Below are 21,354 nucleotides of genomic sequence, written 5' to 3' on the forward strand. Positions count from 1 at the left end.
TTATTTAACTTGCATGTTTTCCCTTCTTCTGCCAAGCATTGATCAAATTCCCAAATCCAATTAAGAATAAGATTTTAGATGGGGAAAGCACCTAAATTCAGGAGTGCTTGTACAAGAGTGAAAGACATGTGAAACATTTGATTGGATTAGAAAGTTTAGAGAGAGAAAAAGACATTGTAGTGCCATGTTATACTTCTGCAAACTATTTAGAGTTTTATGCATGGATAACCATGTTGGTATGTTATGTTTCCTAGATGTTCATCATGTGCTTGCTTCAGCTACAGAGTTGTATTCATATTTATCCTTTTCAAGCATGCTAACAAGTGTTATTGAGTTAGTTTAGTGTGGTATTTGGAGATTTCCTAGTTGAGAGGTTTTCATTCAATAGCATATATACTTTTCATAAAGCTAACAAGTCTGATTAGGGAATCATTTTTCATTTTAGAATATACTTCCTAAAATCCATATTTCATTAGCATGATTATCCTGTAAAATTTCTTCATTATACTTTGTGCCAGAGACAGAGGTGCAGGCATACAATACAGGGGTGCAGACAGAAACAGAGGTCCAGCCATACAATACAAGGGTGTAGACAGAAGGAAGATCCAAGAGGGCCATCACAAAGCCCTCTTATCTCAATCATTACGTATTAGAACAACAATAGAGAAAGAAGAGGCTCACCTGCAATAGAAGATTGCCAAATTAGGACCTGCTTCACCTAAGGGGTACAAGCATAACCAGAATCCATTAGACAATATCTGTAGCAAATATTCGTTGCACAAAATGACAAATTCCATTAGTGAGGAATTAGTATAAATAAGGCAATTCTAATGAACAATGATATAGAAATATACAAGCTTCTCGTCTTTCTCACCTTATCTAGAGGCCCTCGCCCTCGAAGCCAACTTTCTTTTCTTGTTCCCTATCAAATGAAGTAAACCAAGTTTTGGAAATTTTAAATGTCTCCTTGTTCCCTAAATCATTGAGATTTTCAATTATAGTTTAGTTTATGTTTTTTTTTTCAAACAAAGGATTTGGTATCAAGCATTTTAAGAAATTGCACTACAATCAACTACGCTGGACACATCAAACCCTACTGTCGTAGCTACGTATCATATATTTATCTCCATGATAATAGGTGTTTCAAAAACTATTAAAAATTTAAACTGTTTGATGATGGAGTGGGTAGGGTACAAAGTTAATTTACCATCTATGCTTGGATTCTAAGTCAATTTAAGTAGAAAATACTTATTCTGCATCTATGCTTGGACTCTTAGTTCAAAATACTTAGGCATGATATTCTGCCTTCATACCTGTCAACCATGCAGAGTAATCTTGGTAAGCTAATAGACACATATTTGGTTCTCTACTACTTATTTTGTATATTGTATTAGCTAACCATAGGTCTATTGGAGGAGTACACATCACTTTTAGTGAACTATAAGGATGTCAGCCTGAAGCTCAATGATGTGGAAAAGAAAAACCATGACAGCATTTTTGAGTTGATACTTCTGGTAAGCAAATGATCATTGATCATTCCATAATATTTAGTTAATGGTATAATTATTTTTTTGACCTAATAAAATCAAAGTTCCACAAACCAAACTAGGGAAATGGTTGGCAGCAAGGTGAGCCTAAATAACAAATTAAAACATGGCACCTAGAATCTAAACCCATTTGGCATAAAAAGTACAAAGGTAAAAACTTGAGAGAATAGGCACAACTTCACCAAGCTGAAAGCCTGAAAATGAAATCAACAACAAAACCAAAATAGACTTGTGAAGATTTAACATAGTAGAGTTTGACACCTAGTGAGCCAAAACATTCAATATTTCACACAAGGATTCTGATTTTGTAGTTATCTTTCTCCACATATTTTTTTTTTTGTGTGGAATAGAATTGCCATTGACAATGAATTTCAGCATTTGCAGTATCTACTACAGAGACATTCATTGACTGAGAGTCATGCATTTTCCTTTCCAAAGGTTGATAACGAAGATTGTATTACCTATTTTGGTTTATATGAAGCACTTAAACAAGTATTTTGTAGTATTAACTGTAGGATGATTTTAAGGAGCCCTGTGTTGTGATTATTGTAGTGCACCATCACACTTGACAAGGTAAGCATAAGCATACTTGACACAAACTTTCAATACAGTGCTTTTTTAACAGAACTATTACCTATACATAAACGAAGCACATATCTAAAATGTAAAACTTAAGGAAACCATTCAAAGTAGGACACGAACAAAAGCTTCAATTAAATCAGGCTTTTACCTTCTAGGTCTTTGAGGAGTGAAAAATCCAAAAACAAAGCACAATGACCAACAAATCAAGGAAACCCAGTCAAGTCAAAAACAAAATCAATGAAATCAAACAATAAAATAAAAAAACAAAACACAACTTAACAAAATAACAAAATGAAACCCTAGGTAAAAAGACCCCATGTGAGACTGACTTGTTTTAAATAACAATGTGGGTACTATTATAATTTTTATTAACTGTCAAAAATGGTGTGAGACAGTGACTCCTCAAAGCTCAGAATACATAACAATAAAAGCAAAAGCAGAACATTGTTACATTTGCCATGGTGCTATACGCATTACAACACACACCTAGCTACCTAGCCATTAAGCATTCAAAGGACACAAAGCAATCTGAATTACCTCACTCAAAATGACACCTTGCGAGAACGAGTGAGCACCCCGAACAAATTGCAAAGTCAGCACCCCAAACATCCCTAGCAATGACCACGAGTTCCACAAACCAAATCCTTGCAGCGAGCACAACTTCCACAAACCAACTCCTTGCAACACAAACAAACAAACATCTTGTAGTGAGCACGAGTTCCCCAAACAAACAAACAATACAACATGTTAAAGACAACAAAGAGTCGCAAAACATGTACCTAGGTAAGGTGCTGAGGTGTCACGGTCACAAAGAAGAAGAAGACTAAGATCCTTGCAGTTACAAAGAAGAAGACTAAGATCCTTGCAATTACAAAGAAGAAGAAGAAGAAGAAGAAGCTTAATTAGATGGACAAGAACAGAGTGCGAGCAAAGTAGGGCTCGCATTCTGATATTTTAAAATATAAGTCCAACATCGGTTTTCAATAAAAAAAAAAAAAAAAACCGATGTTAACCCAATGATGTTAACGTTAATATTGGTTTTCTAAGAGAAATCGATGTTAACATATCATACGTTAACATCAGCTTTATAAAAAAACCGATATTAATTAAAAGACGTTAATATCGGATCTTCAATAACCAATGTTACCGAATGAATGTTAACATCGATTTTTCAACAACTGATGTTAATGTCAATAAATTAACATCAATTTTTCGGAAAACCGATGTTAAGGAATACATATTATTTACAATTATGCCACCGCGTTTAACTTAACATCGATTTTGTTAAAAATTGATGTTAATACGACGATGTTAAATCTACATTTTATAGTAGATTGAGTAATAATGCTTTGCTTGGTGATGCTTTATGGATCTTCTCTTATAATCAAGCCAACAACACACCGTTTTTTTGTAATCAACAATAATACGAATACTAATAACATATTAATGTATATAAATTTTTGGCTTAATTATTGTTTGTTATTCAATTTGGGGTCATGTTTTTTTAAGTTCACGAGTGTGGATCAAACATAGAATAATAGTGTGACAATGAGCCGTTTTAGTGGGTAGAATTTGGTTTTTATTTTTTCAAAATTTATTACAAATGGTCAATTTATTATTTTTTATTTGACACACACTGATGAGAGATATTAAAAAAGATTATAAAATTCAAGACTAAAATAAAATAATTAAAATTCGGAGAACTAAAAAAATAGGACCCCAAATTAAATAAATTAAACAGTAATTAAGCTATAGTCTTTTATGCAATAATAGTAAATATATGTCTAATTTTTGTTCTACACATAATCTTTAAAAGCTACATATAAATATTTTATAAAAAAGAAATTACAGAGAAGTAGTTTGTATACATGTTATTTAACGCCTCAACTTATCATCTATTAATATGTTAATTATTGGAGCTTGTGTAACAGCTTTTTTTCTAATAATAAAGATGCGTAGCAGCCTTTTTAAAATGATATTAATATATTAATTATTGGAGCTTGTGTTATCGCTTTTTTTCTAATAACAAAGATGCGTAGCAGCCTTTTTAAAATGATAAATGGAATGCAACTGTATATGGACAAGGTTGTCGACAAAGGCTGCTAAATAAGAATACACTATTCAAATGCAACTTCATATGGGCAAGGTCATTGACAAAGGCTACTAGATAAGAATGCAATTTCATATCAGGGTGTTCACCGGGTCGGGTTTGATAAATTTCTTATTCAATTCAATCAAAATTTTATGGATTGAATTAGGTTAATTAAGTTTGAATAATTAAAAAATATTTTTTATTTTATAAAATAATTTATTTTTGTCTAAATTTTTGTAAATATATAATGATTAAAATAAATACATTAAAAAAATTAAATTACGATAATATTTAATTAATAAAATTAATGGTTTGGATGCTAATAGGATATTTATATTTTATATAGAAATAAAGAATTAAATTAGTATGAAAAAATATAAATAAAATAAAGATTGAGGAAAACAACAATTAAAAAAGAAAAAATATGAGTGACTTAATTAATAATTTAATAAATTATATGAGTTAAAAATTAATGTATTTTTTATTTAATAATTAATTTATACATAATAATAAATTTAATTATATGATATGGTTGAATTGAATTCAACTCTTATTAAATTTGTTTATGATTGAGTTTTAATTAGGATGAATGAATTTAATATGAACACTTACAAAATTCAACTTAATATTATTGGATTGGATTGAATGTAGATCCAATCTTATAAATATAGGCATCCACAAAGGCTACTAATTAAGAATACACTTTTTAAAAAGAATGCAATTTCATATAGGCAAGAAGATCAACAAAGACGACTATATATGAATGCACTATTTAAAAAAGAATGCAACTTCATATGGGCAAGGTCATTGACAAAGGCTACTAAATAAGGGATGATCCACGGGTGAAGCAGTTATTTTAAACCGTTGGATGTCAATTAAAATAAACAAACGGTGGGATTATGAACTGGTTAACAGTAACTCGGTTTACTTATAATATTTAATAAAAATGTATTTTGTATTGAATATTCGTTTTTAACCCCGCCTCACGAAGGGCATGCGATGTCTCCGTCCCCTTGATGTCAGATTCGCGGTTCGAAGGCCATGCCTCTCGGAGGCTTCTGGCAATGAGCTCGTGCTTTTCCTGCCGCAAACTAGTTGGTTCGAAATCGGCTCATCCTTTTGGGGATTCATGGCAGTGATGTCATACTTGGTGACTATGGTCTTGGACTGGGTTGATTTCCGCTATGTTAATCTCGATATTTTAAAAAGGAAGAACACTTTTTCGTTCGGGAAGAACACAACTTACTTCTCCTTCAAAGAACAACACATCCAAAAAAACTCCTCTTGCCGTGACAATTTACTGTTCCTAATCGTTCATTGTTTTCCAGTCGGCCTAACCAACAAAACATTTACCTTATGTTAAATCGTCGTATAGTAGACGTTTCACACATTATAATAAAATATTAATTAACTTTTTCATTTTTCTTACTTATTTCAAGTCACCATAGAATCGTTCCTAAATAAGAAAACACGTTATCGTAGTGGTAAAATTAAAAGAAAATTGCTATTTACACTTCTTATCTGTACTGGTATACCCTATATCTTTTTTTATCCCTAAAGTACCCCTGTCTCTTTTTTCCCCTTCTCTTTACACGCTCTACATCTTAAGAGAAAACACCCCCCTTTGTTAAAGATGAGGGTTATGTTCACTTAACAGTAACACCCATTATCGCTCATTTTTGTTTGTTTGTTAAAGACGAGGGTTATGGACACTAAGAATTGTCATTGATGTGTTGCAAGATGTTACCTTTCTCCGTGTTTGGTTCTGGATTTGGCTATTTGTGTTTTTCTAACATTGTTTGTGATTGGTTTTTCTCTGCTATCCAGAGTACCCAAGTTATAATTATCCTATTAAAAGTTATGTTGTTAGAATAATGGTCCAAGACTACTTCTAGGCTCTGCCATGCTTTTTCTTCGAATTACTCTTTCTTATTAGCTTCTTGCCATGTTGCAGGGTACGTACTTATGCTTTTTCTTCAAATTAACCATCCCATCCTAGACACCCTGATGGAATGGCTCACGTTCCACGTTCCCTTTTTCTATTTTTCACGTTGCAATTTTTTGGAAATTCTGTTTTCTGAATCTGGTCTATTTTCCTTCCACATTCAACCTTTATCTCAGCAACCTTCAGTAACAAACTCATGTACATATCCTCAAGCCCACATTCTGATAACTAATTGGTTGAGCTCTGTGATGGACAGACTCTATAAATAGGATGGGGTACTCTCAGTTTTGTATCACCAAACCCACTTCTCTATTCTGAAAAAATACACCATCTATTCAGAGTGAGTAAGGGTTTGGAAGAACAAAGCTACCTTCGGGTTTGTGTACGCATTGCTTCGCATTCGATCTGCAATGGCTGGAGGTACGCTCGTAATATTTAGTTTCCGCTGTTTTATCTGAATATGCCATTTAAATTGATTTGCATGTTTAGATCAGTACCTGTTTAAATTTTTATCATTTGGTATCAGAGCCATTCCAGTGCCTCTCCCTCAGCTAATACCACAGGTGTCTCCAGGAATGTGTTGAGACTGTCAGCATCAATTTTCACCAAATGACCTCTGACTCTGGACTGCTTTGGTGGACGGTCCTCAGAACTATATAAATTTGCATAGAACTCTTTCACCAAAGCCAGGTCTATGCTCCCATAAGCTAAATTAGTTAGGCGTTTATGGAAATTACGCCTCTCCAGCTCGGCCTTAAAGTCATCTAGCTCAGTGTGATATAGCTTTACTTTCTTCTCAGGTAAAATGTTTCTTCCCAGAACATTATCAGTGTATCTGGTCCAGGCCTCGAAGGAGTGGAATCTTCTTGAGTCATATTGAGCTGTGGGCCTTGCACCAATGCTCTTTCTTTTTCTGGAAGACATCTGGAGACAAAGGAATCAAACATTTGATCAAGACACAATTATTCAAATTTTAAAAACTGAAAAATAAAACTGAAAAAGACACTGGCCGCTTAGCGAGACATGGTCCGCTTAGCTGGCCTTTGTAAAAAAAAAAACACACTATCGCTTAGCGACATGTGGAGCCGCTTAGCGAAAGTTGCATAATTTATAGATTCTACAGAATTGGCTTAGCGGGAAAGCGCCTGCTAAGCTGAACATGTGCCGCAAGGATTTGTGCTAAGCTCCTTAAAGGATGCGCTTAGCGGCACCAACTCTTCAAATATTCTACTAAGTGTTGGGAGCTTAGCGAGCGAAGCTCGCTTAGCTCAGAGGATGTCGCAACCAATCGCGCTTGGCCCAGGAAAGCTCGACTTAGCGCGTGACCATCAACAAAAAAAATTGATTTAAGTTACTTGGGCTTAGCGATTCAGCCTCAAAAGATGAACTCGCTTAGCGCGGTAAGCACGCTTAGCGAGTTCTTCAGATAACGCTTACATACAATGAGTATTGATGAACTCGCTTAGTGCAGCATGCTCGCTTAGCGAGTTCATCGTGTTTTCCAGAAAATGCAGCTCGTTTTCTTGCACTTTTCAAGCCTCTAAAAGGCATATCAGAAATACAACGCGTGCCTCATACTCAACTCAGTATACAAGCGTATATAGCCCTAATCTTAAACTAAATCTAACAAAACTTAAAAACCCTAAAAATATAAAGCTACAGTTGAAGTCTTCTACCCTAAAGTTAAGACAAAAAAAGAGAAAAAGAATCATGGAACTTACTTGGATGGTGTATGGTTGATGCTTCAAAGTTGAAAATGCACAAAGAAAGCACAAATGCAAAATGTGCAAATTTTTGGAGAGAGAGAATGCAGAGACGAGGTTTCCGTAATCTGGCAAATGTGAGTGTAACTGTTGTTACACTCACTTAAGCATTTTTTTGATACTTTGGCTTAACGGACCGCTGTGCTAAGCGAGCAAGAGAGACGTTTGGTTTCTCAACAAGGCTCGCTTAGCGGACCCGTGCGCTTAGCCGACGTTTCAAATTCAAAATTAGTTTTTTTTAACAGAAACTCGACTTAGCACGAGGGTACGTTTGCTTAGCGAGGTCTGCAGATTAGAAAAGCTGCAACTCTCACTAAGCCAGACTCTGGCCAGCTTAGCTAAAATGATGCATCTTAAGTACAGAGGAGCATGCGCTTAGCTGAGAGGGACTCTATTAGTGCTTATATTGTCGTAATGAATCTCGCTTAGCTTCCATGACTGGCACTAAGCGTCATGGACCTCGATTATGGCCGTAAGGAATTGCGCTTGGTGACAATAGGTCACGCTTAGCCATAGATATGCTATCGCTTAGCGATCAGGCTGAAGCTTAGCTGAATTCAGATCGAATTTAAGTTAGCTTAGCTCAACCTTAGCCAACTTAGTGGACCAAATCAGCCTCAGATGCAAGGGTTGGGCACTAAGCGCTTAAGACTCGCAACTTAGTGCATGAACAGAGATGCGCTTAGCGCGAGGCTTGCGCTTAGCGCGAGGCTTGCGCTTAGCGAAAGGATTGTTTTTCAGAAAATATTTTTCTAAGTTATTTTTCAGTCCTTTTTCCAAGAAATTGAAACCCTTATGTTAAACATCCAAAGATTGGCTGATATACTCCTATGTACAAACTATATAGCAAGTTCCAAATGATTTAAATGCATGAAAAAAAAACAAAGATAACAGAATTTAAAACAAGGTTGCCTCCTAGGAAGCGCTTCTTTAACGTCATTAGCTTGACGCTTTTACCTCACTAGGTGATCTTATGTTTTGGTTCCTACTTTCAGAACCTCTTGACCTCCTTCCATTACCTGTAAGCAAACATTGTGTTCTGGAGCAGGCTTGTCTTCAACAAACAAATCAAAATCAATTTTCTGATCTTCAAAACCTAGCTCCAGCTTCCTCTTCCCAATATAAACTATGTAGCTTGCGGTCAACATGAATGAACTTCCCAATATTATAGGGATGTCAGTATCTTCAGAGATATCCATTACCACAAAGTCTACCGGGAAGATAAAATGTTTTACTCTAACCAAAACATCTTCAATTACTCCATATGGCCTGGTAATGGAGCGGTCAGCTAATTGTAAAGTCATTCGAGTAGGCATTATTTCCAACTCTCTCAATCTTCTGCACATGGAGAGTGACATCAAATTGATACTGGCTCCCAGGTCAATAAGAGCTTTTTCCACATTGACTTCTCCAATTGAACAAGGAATCATTACACTCCCAAGATCTTTATGCTTGGGTGGAAGGATCTTCTGGATCATAGCACTGCAATTTCCTTCCACTATGATGTTTTCCTGATGAATGTATTTGTGCTTCCTTGTTAACATATCATTCAAAAATTTAGATTAGAGTGGCATCTGCTGCAAAGCTTCTTCGAAGGGCATGGTTATTTCCAATTTCCTGAAAATATCTAACAATCTCACCAGATGACGATCTTTTTCTTTCTTGGAAGGTACCACAGGATACGATACTTCCACACCTTCATCCACAGCTTTTTCACTCCTACTCTTCTTTGCAGTCATATTATTTTTTTCTTCTTTTTCATTTTTTTCATTTTCTATTTCTTTTTTCTTTTTCTTGGTCCTTCAATTCTTTATTCTTGACCATTATTTGTTCCTCTTTTTCTTGATTACTTTCACCTCTCACCTCATTTTTCTTGTCATCAGTACTTTTCTTGTCAACAGTTTCTTCTTATGCACAACACTACCATCATCCTTAACTTCCACAAACCTTTTACTCCTTGTCATCACAGTTTTGCATTCCTCCTTGGGATTCGGTTCCGTATTTGCCACAAAACTGTTGGATGACTTGTCATCTATTTGCTTGGCCAGTTGTCCCACCTGGACTTCAAGGTTTTTCAGTGCTGACTCGGTGCTTTTATGATTTGACATTGTTACCTGCATAAACTGAGTCAAGGTCTCCTTCAGCTTAGTAGTTCTCTGGAATATGTTAGGTCCTTGTTGGATTGGCTTGTTTGAAGGCCCACTCTGGTCTTTGTTGAACTGATTGCCAGGGTGTGTCCTCCATTGTCCTAGTTGATTATATGGACCCTACCGGAAGCCTGAAAATCCTCCTTGAGGATACCCTTGTCGCTGTTGATTTCCCATATAATGAATTTCTTGAGTGTTTTCTTCAGTGGGAGTACATTGGCTTGTTTCATAAGCCTCACCACTGATGGTACAACCTGTAACCTGAAAAACAGAAGAGTGTGTAGGTTGACCCATAGACAACTTAGTTGGCAGCTTACCAAGTGTTTCTGTTAAAATCTCCAGTTGCTTAGAAAGCAACTTGTTCTGTACCAATAATGCGTCATGTGATGATAGCTCTATCAAGCTTTTCTTCGTGGGTTGGTGGGTTCTATCTCGTAGAATGGCATGATCACTGGCTAACATGTTCTCAATTAGCTCTATTGCTTCTTCTGGGGTCTTCAGTTTTATCTTTCCCCCTGTAGAAGCATCTAACTGTTGCTTGGTTTGTGGTCTCAGCCCATCTACAAACATATTCAATTGGATTGGCTCGGAAAACCCATGAGTGGTAGTTTTTCTTAACAAGCTTATGAATCCCTCCAATGCTTCACTCAGAGATTCATCAGGAAAGTGATGAAATGAAGAGATTGCATGTTTCCCTTCTGCAGTCTTGGACTCTAGGAAGTATTTCTTTAGGAACTTTTCAACAACTTCTTCCTAGGTTTTTAGACTGTTGCCCTTGAATGAGTGGAGCCACCTCTTGGCTTCTCTTGCCAATGAGAATGAGAAAAGGCTGAGCCTAATAGCTTCGTCTGGTACACAGGAAATCTTAACAGTGTTACATATTTCAATGAAAGTTGCCAAGTGTGCATATGGGTCTTCATTAGGTAATCCTTGAAATAAGCTCCCCTGTATTAAATGAATTAAGGAATGTGGATAGTTGATGTTGTTAGCTTGCACTTCAGGACGTGCAATGCTGGTAAAAAATTGTGGTACTAAACTACTTGAATAATTCTCAAGGGTAATCCTTTGGTCATGCTCTTTTGCCATGGTAATGGCTTTAGGTAATTGAGTGGCAGATTCCCTTGATGATGGTGAATCAGGTGATAATAAGTCGGAGAAATGAGTCTCCTCCTTAAGAATGGATGCTGTTAGACAAGTGGTCTCAGATATCTTAAGAAGGGGGGTTGAATTAAGACATTACAAACTATTTCCCCAATTAAAATTCTATCAAATTATAAATTCCCTTAATAATGAACTTCTTATATATTGATTCAAATAGAACAATTTGAATATGAATATAAAACAATAATAAATAAAGGAGTTTAAGGGAAGAGAAAGTCCAAACTCAGATTTATACTGGTTCGACCACACCCTTGTACCTATGTCCAGTCCCCAAGCAACCCGCTTGAGAGTTCTACTATCTTGTAAATTCCTTTTACAAGTTCTAAACACACAAGGACAATCCTTCCTTTGTGTTTAGAATTCTTTTACAACAAGAGACCCTTGGTCTCTTAATCCTTTTTCAGAATAAAGAAGAAGAGAAGAAGAAATCTCTCTTGAAAGAGATAGATTGAACAATTTGAGCACTCAAATAATTCCTTATTGAATCACAAGTGTTTTGGCCAAGGAATTTGTAAGAGGATAAAACAATTTTTCTTGTTAAGAGGATAAGACCTTTTTTTTTTCTTTCTGAAAACTCTTAGCAAATTCGTGTCTCATGTCACATATATGTAAGCCTTTGATGGCCATTCAAGAACAAAATGAAAAGATTTGACTGTTGAGAATATTTTCTGAAAATCTTCTCTGGTAATTGATTACAGTATGTGTGTAATCGATTACAAGCTTTAAAATTTGAATTAAAACGTTCAATAACTGCTGGTAATCGATTACCATATATGTGTAATCGATTACATGGTGCAAATTTTGAATTCAAATTTTAATAGCTGTTGTAAATCATTTTTGGCCACTGGTAATCGATTACATCCTATGGTAATCGATTACCAGAGAGTAAATCTCTTGAAAAACACTTTTTAACTTAAATTACTTGGCCAAACCTTTTGCTACTTCAGTTAGGAATTCCCTTCCTATTTAATATACCCTTCCTAAGACTCTAGAGACTATCTTGATCATCCATCTTGAATATCTTAAATTTCTTTGTCTTGAATAAAGCTTTGAGAAGCATGTGATCCTTTGGCATCATCAAAACATTCAGCTTGATCCTTTGTCTACAATCTCCCCCTTTTTGATGATGGCAATCCCTAAAATCAAGACAAGCTATATACAAGATGATAGCACGTTCACACAACCCTTACTCCCCCTATCTTTTGGCATGTATGCCTAACTTTAATGATTTTAATTGATTTCTAACCCAAGTTCTAGGTTCTGTCCCCCTTTGGCAACATCAAAAAAGAATTAAGCAAAACAATCAATATCTAAACAGAGCCAAACATAAAACCAAAATAAATCCATACATTGTCATAACCAACCAAAGGAAAATCGAGAAATATAATAGAAGTGCAAGATTACGATAACCAGAGCAACAAAAAGCCAAATACACGGCGATAAAACATAGTACTAATAATACTTAATCATAATAATAACAAATAAGCTAAGAGGATGATGGAGGCGGTGGTGGTGGATCAAAGCAAGTACGGATGAAGGAGACATCTTCTTCAACTTTGGTGATCCTTGATTCCATGGCATCGAACCGCATGTCGACTTGCAATTCCATGGCATCAAACTTGTCACCAACAAAAGTCTGAAGACCATCAAACTTGTCCAAAAGCCTTTGAAGAAGAGAGGAATTATCTTTAACTGGTAGGTTGCCTTCATCATCAGCGGGTTGAGCACCCTTTTTGACCCAAGAGCCATCATGCTCTTTGCGGTAACCAAAAGAAGCAATCACAGCAGCACCAATTAAAAAGGATCTCTTGATTGGAACATAAGGTTCAGAATCAAGAGGAATTTGAAAATGGCGAAGAAAGAGAGTGACAAGGTGTGGATATGGCAATGGAGCATTTAATCGCAATGCCTTATGCATGCGATATCTGACTAAGTGTGCCCAGTCAAGTTGACGCCCGATATGAAAGGCCCACATGATAACAAGATCTTCCTCAGAAACCTGGGCAAGGTTGGAAGATCGTGGAAGCAAAATACGCACAATGAGATAATGAAGGATGCGGCTTTCAAAAGCCAATGACCGGCAAGAAGGCGTCCAGTCATATCCGCATGGTTGGTGCAAACCAACTGGCGGGCATCATGTGCAGAGAAATCAAATTTCCAGTCGTCATTCAGTGTACCTTCAAATGGTACACTGTCACTGGACAATTGGGTTAAGTTATGGAAAAGGGATTGGTCAATGACCATTTTTATCCCAAAAACCTCAGAAATCAAAACTTAGGGCAATCAAAACTAAGTTATGGAAAAGGGATTGTAATGACATGAAAGGTATGAGACCTAAGTTTTGAAATGCTTGAATGCAATCAAAACTTTCAGTAGAAAAGAATTCCATATCTATGAACTTAGGGTCGATAATGGAATGAGATGAGAAAAGGTTTGAGTACCGTATCTGCTATTCTTCGGAAGAAAACAGTGTGGAAGAGGATAAGGAGGGTGAAATTGGTGTTGTGGATGCGCTAGTGGTTCTGGAACGATGAGCTCTTGAAGCCGAAGCGGAGGTGGATGAACCCTTTCGTTTCTTTGATGATTCTGCCATATGATGGAGTTTTTGCAGATTACAATCAGTGAAATCAAAAGAAAAATGAAAAAGAAGAAGATTGCAAGTTACGGGAGTCGATTTGATGAAGAAATGAGTAAGATAGTAAGGTTTGAAGGTTTGGGAATGGAGGGACATCGCAAGGAGGAAGAGGCTGCGCAGGGGTTTCTGAAAAACGTGGTATTTATAGACCAAGACGCATTGTAATCGATTACAAGTAATGGTAATCGATTATAGGTGGAGGCAACCTACTGGTAATCGATTACATGACTACTATAATCGATTACAGGCCATCTGTTCTAGTGTAATCGATTACAGTATTCATGTAATCGATTACCAGAACAAAACAATAGCCTTTTCCTAAAAGAAAACTTATTTGTAAGTCTAAAAACTTATACTATCTTAAGAGTTAATTATAGTGACAAGAAAAGTAAAATAAATTAAACAAAAATAAGCGTCATACTTAATCAAACCATAATCAATCAATCATAAACTTTACCTATCCAAATCACTAAGGTCTAAAAGGCCTAATTCTCTTCTTATTGAAAAGAATATATCCTTTGGGAGAGGTTTTGTAAAGATATCAGCAAGCTGATTCTTTGTATCAACAAACTCTAGCAAACAATCTCCCTTTAGAACATGGTCTCTTAGAAAATGGTGCCTAATTTCTATATGTGTCGTTCTAGAATGTTGTACAGGGTTTTTGGATAGATTTATGGCACTAGTATTATCACGCCTAATAGGTATGCGATCAAGAAGGATACCATAGTCCGATAATTGTTGCTTCATCCATAAAATCTGTGCACAACAATTGCCGGCAGAAATATTTTCCGCTTCAACAGTGGATAAAGCAACACTATTTTGCTTCTTACTATGCCATGAGACAAGAGCAGATCCAATGAATTGACAAGTTCCACTTGTGCTTTTTCTATCAGTTTTAGATCCGGCAAAGTCAGAATCAGAATATCCTATTAAGTTACATGTTGAGTTCTTAGGATACCATAATCCTAAATTTATTGTACCTAATAGATATCTCTTGATTCTCTTTACTGGACACAAATGTGATTGTTTGGGGTTGGATTGAAACCTAGCACACATGCATACACTAAACATAATATCAGGTCTACTAGCAGATAAATAGAGAAGAGATCCGATCATACCTCGATACTATTTCATGTCTATAGACTGACCAGATTCATCTTTATCTAAGTAATAGCTAGTGCTCATCGGTGTAGCCATGTGTTTTGCACTTTCCATCCCAATTCTTTTGATCCATTCCTTGCAGTACTTGGCTTGATTGATGAATATACCTTCTTGAGTTTGCTTGATTTGTAATACTAGGAAGTACTTTAGTTCTCCCATCATTGACATTTCAAATTCACTTTGCATATCAAGGGAAAACTCCTTGCACAATGAATCATTAGTAGATCCAAAAATTATATCATCAACATATATTTGAACCAACAAAATATCATTATGCTTTCTCTTTATGAACAATGTGGTATCCACTTTTCCTCTAGAAAATTCTTTTTCTAGGAGAAAATTGCTTAAACGTTCATACCATGCCCTAGGGGCTTGTTTCAAACCATAAAGAGCCTTTTGCAATTTATAAACATGATTTGGTTTATCCGGGATTTCAAAACCTGGAGGTTGTTCAACATATACTTCTTCTTGAATTAAGCCATTTAGAAAAGCACTTTTAACATCCATTTGATAGAGCTTAAAATTCATTATGGATGCATATGCTAAGAGCATTCTAATGGCTTCTAATCTTGCAACTGCAGCATATGTTTCTTCATAGTCTATTCCCTCTTCTTGATTATACCCTTTTGCTACTAACCTAGCCTTATTTCTAATAATTATGCCATGTTCATCTAATTTATTTCTAAAAACCCATTTTGTTCCTATGACAGGATAATTTTCAGGTTTTTCTACTAGTTTCCACACATTGTTTCTTTCAAATTGATTCAGTTCTTCTTGCATGGCAATGATCCAATTATCATCTACTATGACTTCTTTTATATTTTTAGGTTCAATCATAGATACAAAAGCCATATTATTGTATAAATCTTTAAGAAAATGTCTAGTTGTTACCCCTTTTGAGATATCACCAATAATGTTGTCAAAGGGATGATCTCTTGAAGCTTTCCATTCTTTTGGAAGTTCATCATTGGATTTGACTTCTTCTGGAGGATCTTCATTGTTTCCTTTATCATTTCCTTTAGAATCTTGTCCATGAATATGCATTTGTTCTAAAGAATCTGCAATATCATCTAGCATATTCTTTCTTGACAAGATAGCATTAGATTCATCAAAGGTAACATGAATGGATTCCTCAATATTCATAGTTCTTTTATTATATATCCTATATGCTTTGCTTTGTAATCAATATCCAAGAAAGATACCTTCATCAAATTTTGCATCAAATTTTCCTAGATTATCCTTACCATTATTGAGCACAAAGCATTTGCAACCAAAAACATGTAGATGTGAAATGTTTGGTTTTCTACCATTATATAATTCATATGGGGTTTTCTTTAAAATGGGTCTTATTAAGGCCCTATTCATGATGTAACATGCAGTATTGACCGCTTCAGCCCAAAAATATTTTGGAAGTATCATTTAATAAAGTTCTAGCAATTTCTTCCAATGACCTATTTTTCCTTTCAACAACTCCATTTTGTTGAGGGGTTCTAGGTGCAGAAAAATTGTGTTCAATACCATGTTCTTCACAAAATTATTCAAAATCTTTGTTTTCAAACTCACCCCCATGATCACTTCTAATAGATGCAATCTTAAGATTTTTCTTGTTTTGTATAACTTTAGCAAGTTTTCTAAATGCTTGGAATGCATCACTTTTATGAGTAATAAATAATGTCCAAGTACATCTAGAGAAATCATCAACTATAACAAGGGCATAGTAATTTCCTCCAAAACTCATGGTTCTAGATGGACCAAATAAATCCATGTGCAATAATTGTAAGGGTTGAGTAGTTGAAACAATATTTTTAGGTTTGAATGAGACTCTAGTTTGTTTGCCCTTTTGACATGCATCACATAATTTATCTTTTTCAAATTTCAATTTAGGCAAACCAACTACTAAATCTTTTGAAATTAATTTATTTAAGTGATCCATGTTTATGTGAGCAATTCTTTTATGCCATAACCATGGATCATCATCTTTGCTAAGAAAGCAATGATTGTTTTCTATTTTTAGGCTTAAGTCTATCATGTAAACATTGTTGACTCTATATCCTACATGCTTTATATTAATGTCATGCTTATGTTCTATAAGACATTTTTGAGAATCAAATGATACTAGATAGCCTTTGTCACATAATTGACTAACACTAAGCAGGTTGTGCTTAAGACCTTCAACAAGTAGAACATTTTCAATGGAGTTTGAAGAATTTGTACCTATTTTACCAACTCCAAGGATTCTACCTTTGTTGTTGTCACCATATGTTACATGCCCGCTTTTCTTTGGAGAGATATGTGTAAACTTTGATGCATCTCCAGTTATATGTTTTGAGCATCCGCTATCTATGTATCACTTCTTCCTCAAAGACACCTACATAATCAAGTTTCTGACTTAGGTACCCAAACTTTATTGGGTCCTTGTATGTTAGTATAAACGGATGATCCTTTTGGGACCCATATCATTTTAATGTTGCTGTAATTTTTCTTAAAGTAGCAAGTAGATTTGCCATGTCCTTTTCTTCCACAGTAAAAACAAGTGATAGAACTAGTATTATATTTTTGTGTGGAGGTAGATAAGATTTTATGAAACTTTTGTTGTTTTTCAGATTTATACCCTAGTCCAGCCTTATTGGAAACATATCTTTGTTTACCTAATATGACATCTAAATTATTTTTACTATAAGAAAATTTTGCAAGTGAGTTTTTCAACTCTTTAATTTCTTTTTCATATTTTTCACAACAACTACAAGAATCTGATATTTTCTTGTCAGAAATAGTAGAGATATGAACTTTTTCATTTGTTTTAGAAATTGAGACTTCATTTCTAAGATGATCTAATTCTTTGTTTAATTTAGAAATTTCATTTTCTAAATTTGAAATTGTTTTCTTAGATGATGAAACTAACTTTGCAAGTTTAATTGACTCTTTATGCAGATCAGCAAATGCATCTTGCAATTCATCAAAAGAAATAGATAAGTTATTTGAAGATGTTACCTCTTCATCACTTTCATAACTTTTAGCCATAAGGCAGAGATTTATCTCTTCATTTTCTGAATCTTCAGAAGATTCCATATCATTTTCATCCCATGTGATGTATGCTTTCTTCAATTTCTTTTCACTAAGATTTTTCTTTTCAGATTTCTCCATCTTTTTCTTGAAGATGGGACAATCAACCCTTAGATGTCCAGGTTGATTGCACTCAAAGCATTTTAGAGTAGAGGATGAAGTTTATGTCCTTCTCTTAGATTTAAAATTGGGTCACCTTTGATTTCCTCTTACTTTAAGAAACTTGTTGAGTCTTTTTACAAAAAGGCTTAGATCATCATCATCATCTAGATCATTTTCCTTATCACCTTCTTCTTGGTTTGAAGATGATGCTTTAAGAGCAATTCCTTTCTTTTTCTTGTCATTTTATTCATGTTGGTGTAATCTCAATAATTCCATCTCGTGTTCCTGTAACTTTCCAAATAAAGTGGCAAGAGATATGTTAGATATATCTCTTGATTCAGCAATGGCCGTTACTTTAGGTTGCCATTCTCTACTTAAACATCTTAACACTTTGTTTATGAGATCCTCATTTTGAAATTCTTTACCTAAGGCTGCCAGATGATTTACTATATGTGTAAATCTCTTTTGCATGTCTTGAATGCTTTCATTTGCATTCATTCTAAACAGTTCATACTCATGGGTTAGTGTGTTTATCCTAGATCTTTTAACATTTGTAGTTCCTTCATTTGTTAATTGTAGAGTGTCCCACATTTCCTTAGCACTCTTACAATTTGAAACCCTGAAATATTCATCCATTCCTAGGGCAGATGTTATTATGTTTTTGGCTTTTAGATTGTATTGTACTCGTCTTCTATCCTCTTTAGACCATCTATCTCTAGGTTTTTCTATTGTTATGCTTTCACTTGATGTGCTACCATCTATTGTAATTCTTTCTACTGTAGTGGGTATATATGGCCCTATTTCTATGGCTTCCCAAATACTTAAGTCTATTGCCTCAATAAAAATTTGCATTCGGGTTTTCCAGTAGTGGTAACCCTCTCCATTAAAAATTAGAGGTCTATTGATAGAATTTCCTTCTAGAAATAAGGAGTTTGCTGAGGCCATTTTTCTTGAAGATTCTAAACTTTATACAAGAATGAAGCTCTGATACCACTTGTTAGACAAGTGGCCTCAGATATCTTAAGAAGGGGGGGTTGAATTAAGATATTACAAACTATTTCCCCAATTAAAATTCTATCAAATTATAAATTCCCTTAATAATGAACTTCTTAAATATTGATTCAAATAGAACAATTTGAATATGAATATAAAACAATAATAAATAAAGGAGTTTAAGGGAAGAGAAAGTGCAAACTCAGATTTATACTGGTTCGGCCACACCCTTGTGCCTACGTCCAGTCCCCAAGCAACCCGCTTGAGAGTTCCACTATCTTGTAAATTCCTTTTACAAGTTCTAAACACACAAGAACAATCCTTCCTTTGTGTTTAGAATTCGTTTACAACAAGAGACCCTCGGTCTCTTAATCCCTTTTCAGAATAAAGAAGAAGAGAAGAAGAAATCTCTCTTGAAAGAGATAGATTGAACAATTTGAGCACTCAAATAATTCCTTATTGAATCACAAGTGTTTTGGCCAAGGAATTTGTAAGAGGATAAAACAATTTTGTTTGTTCAGAGGATAAGACCTTTTTGTTCAGAAAACTCTTAGCAAATTCGTGTCTCATGTCACATATATATAAGCCTTTGATGGCCATTCAAGAACAAAATGAAAAGATTGTTAGACAAGTGGCCTCAGATATCTTAAGAAGGGGGGGTTGAATTAAGATATTCCAAACTACTTCCCCAATTAAAAATTTATTTCACTTTCTTTTCAAGTTATAGATTCCCTTAACAATGAACTTCTTAAATATTAATTCAAATAAAACAATTTGAATATGAATGTAAAGCAATAATAAACAAAGGAGATTAAGGGAAGAGAAAGTACAAACTCAGATTTATACTGGTTCGACCACACCCTTGTGCCTACGTCCAGTCCCCAAGCAACCCACTTAAGAGTTCCACTATCTTGTAAATTCCTTTTACAAGTTCTAAACACACAAGGACAATCCTTCCTTTGTGTTTAGAATTCCTTTACAACGAGAGACCCACGGTCTCTTAATCCCTTAGAGAATGAGTAGAAGAAGAAGAATGAATCTCTCTAGAAAGAGATGGATTTTACAGATTGAGCGCTCAAATAATTCCTTAATGAATTGCAATTGAATTGGCCAAGGAATTTTTAAGAGGATAGAATGATTTTTGCTCTTTGAGAGGATAAACACTTGTTGTTCTCAAAAACTCTGTCAAAATCGTGTCTCAAGTCACACATATATAAGCCTATGATAGCCATTCAATAACCACATAAAAAGATGTGACTGTTGAGAATGTTTTCTGAAAAACTCCTCTGGTAATCGATTACAATAAGTGTGTAATCGATTACACTCTTTAAAATTTGAATTAAAACGTTCAGAAACTGCTGGTAATCGATTACCATATATGTGTAATCGATTACACAGTGCAAATTTTGAATTCAAATTTTAATAGCTGTTGTAAATCAGTTTTGGCCACTGGTAATCGATTACATCCTCTGGTAATCGATTACCAGAGAGTAAATTTGTTGATAAAGACTTTTTTAACTTAAAATTCTTGGCCAAACCTTTTGCGATTTCAATTGGAATTCCCTTCCTATTTAATATCCTTTCTAAGACTCTATAGACTGCCTTGATTATCCATCTTGAATATCTCTAATTGCTTTGTCTTGAGTAAATCTTTGAGAAGCATATGATTCATGTAATCCTTTGGCATCATCAAAACATTCAGCTTGATCCTTTGTCTACAATCTCCCCATTTTTGATGATGACAATACCTGAAATCAAGACAAGCTATATACAAGATGATAGCACGCTCACACAACCCTTACTCCCCCTATCTTTTGGCATGTATGTCTAACTTTTCTTAACGATAAATTTCTAATTGATTTCTAACCCATGTTCTTTCCTAAGTTCTTGCCTAACTTTTTTTAACGATAAATTTCGAATTGATTTCTAACCCATGTTCTTTCCTAAGTTCTCTCCCCCTTTGGCAACATCAAAAAGAACTAGAGCAAGGCAATCAATATCCAAACATTAACACAATAAATATCCAAACAAAACCAACCATTAAACCAAAATAAATCCATACATTGTCATAATCAACCAAAGCAAAGTCTAGAAATATAATTATAGTGCAAGATTACAATAATTAGAGCAACAAAAAGCCAAATACACGGCAATAAAACAAAG

Source organism: Glycine soja, chromosome 20 (genome assembly GCF_004193775.1).
Source record: "Glycine soja cultivar W05 chromosome 20, ASM419377v2, whole genome shotgun sequence".
Taxonomy (NCBI): domain Eukaryota; kingdom Viridiplantae; phylum Streptophyta; class Magnoliopsida; order Fabales; family Fabaceae; genus Glycine; species Glycine soja.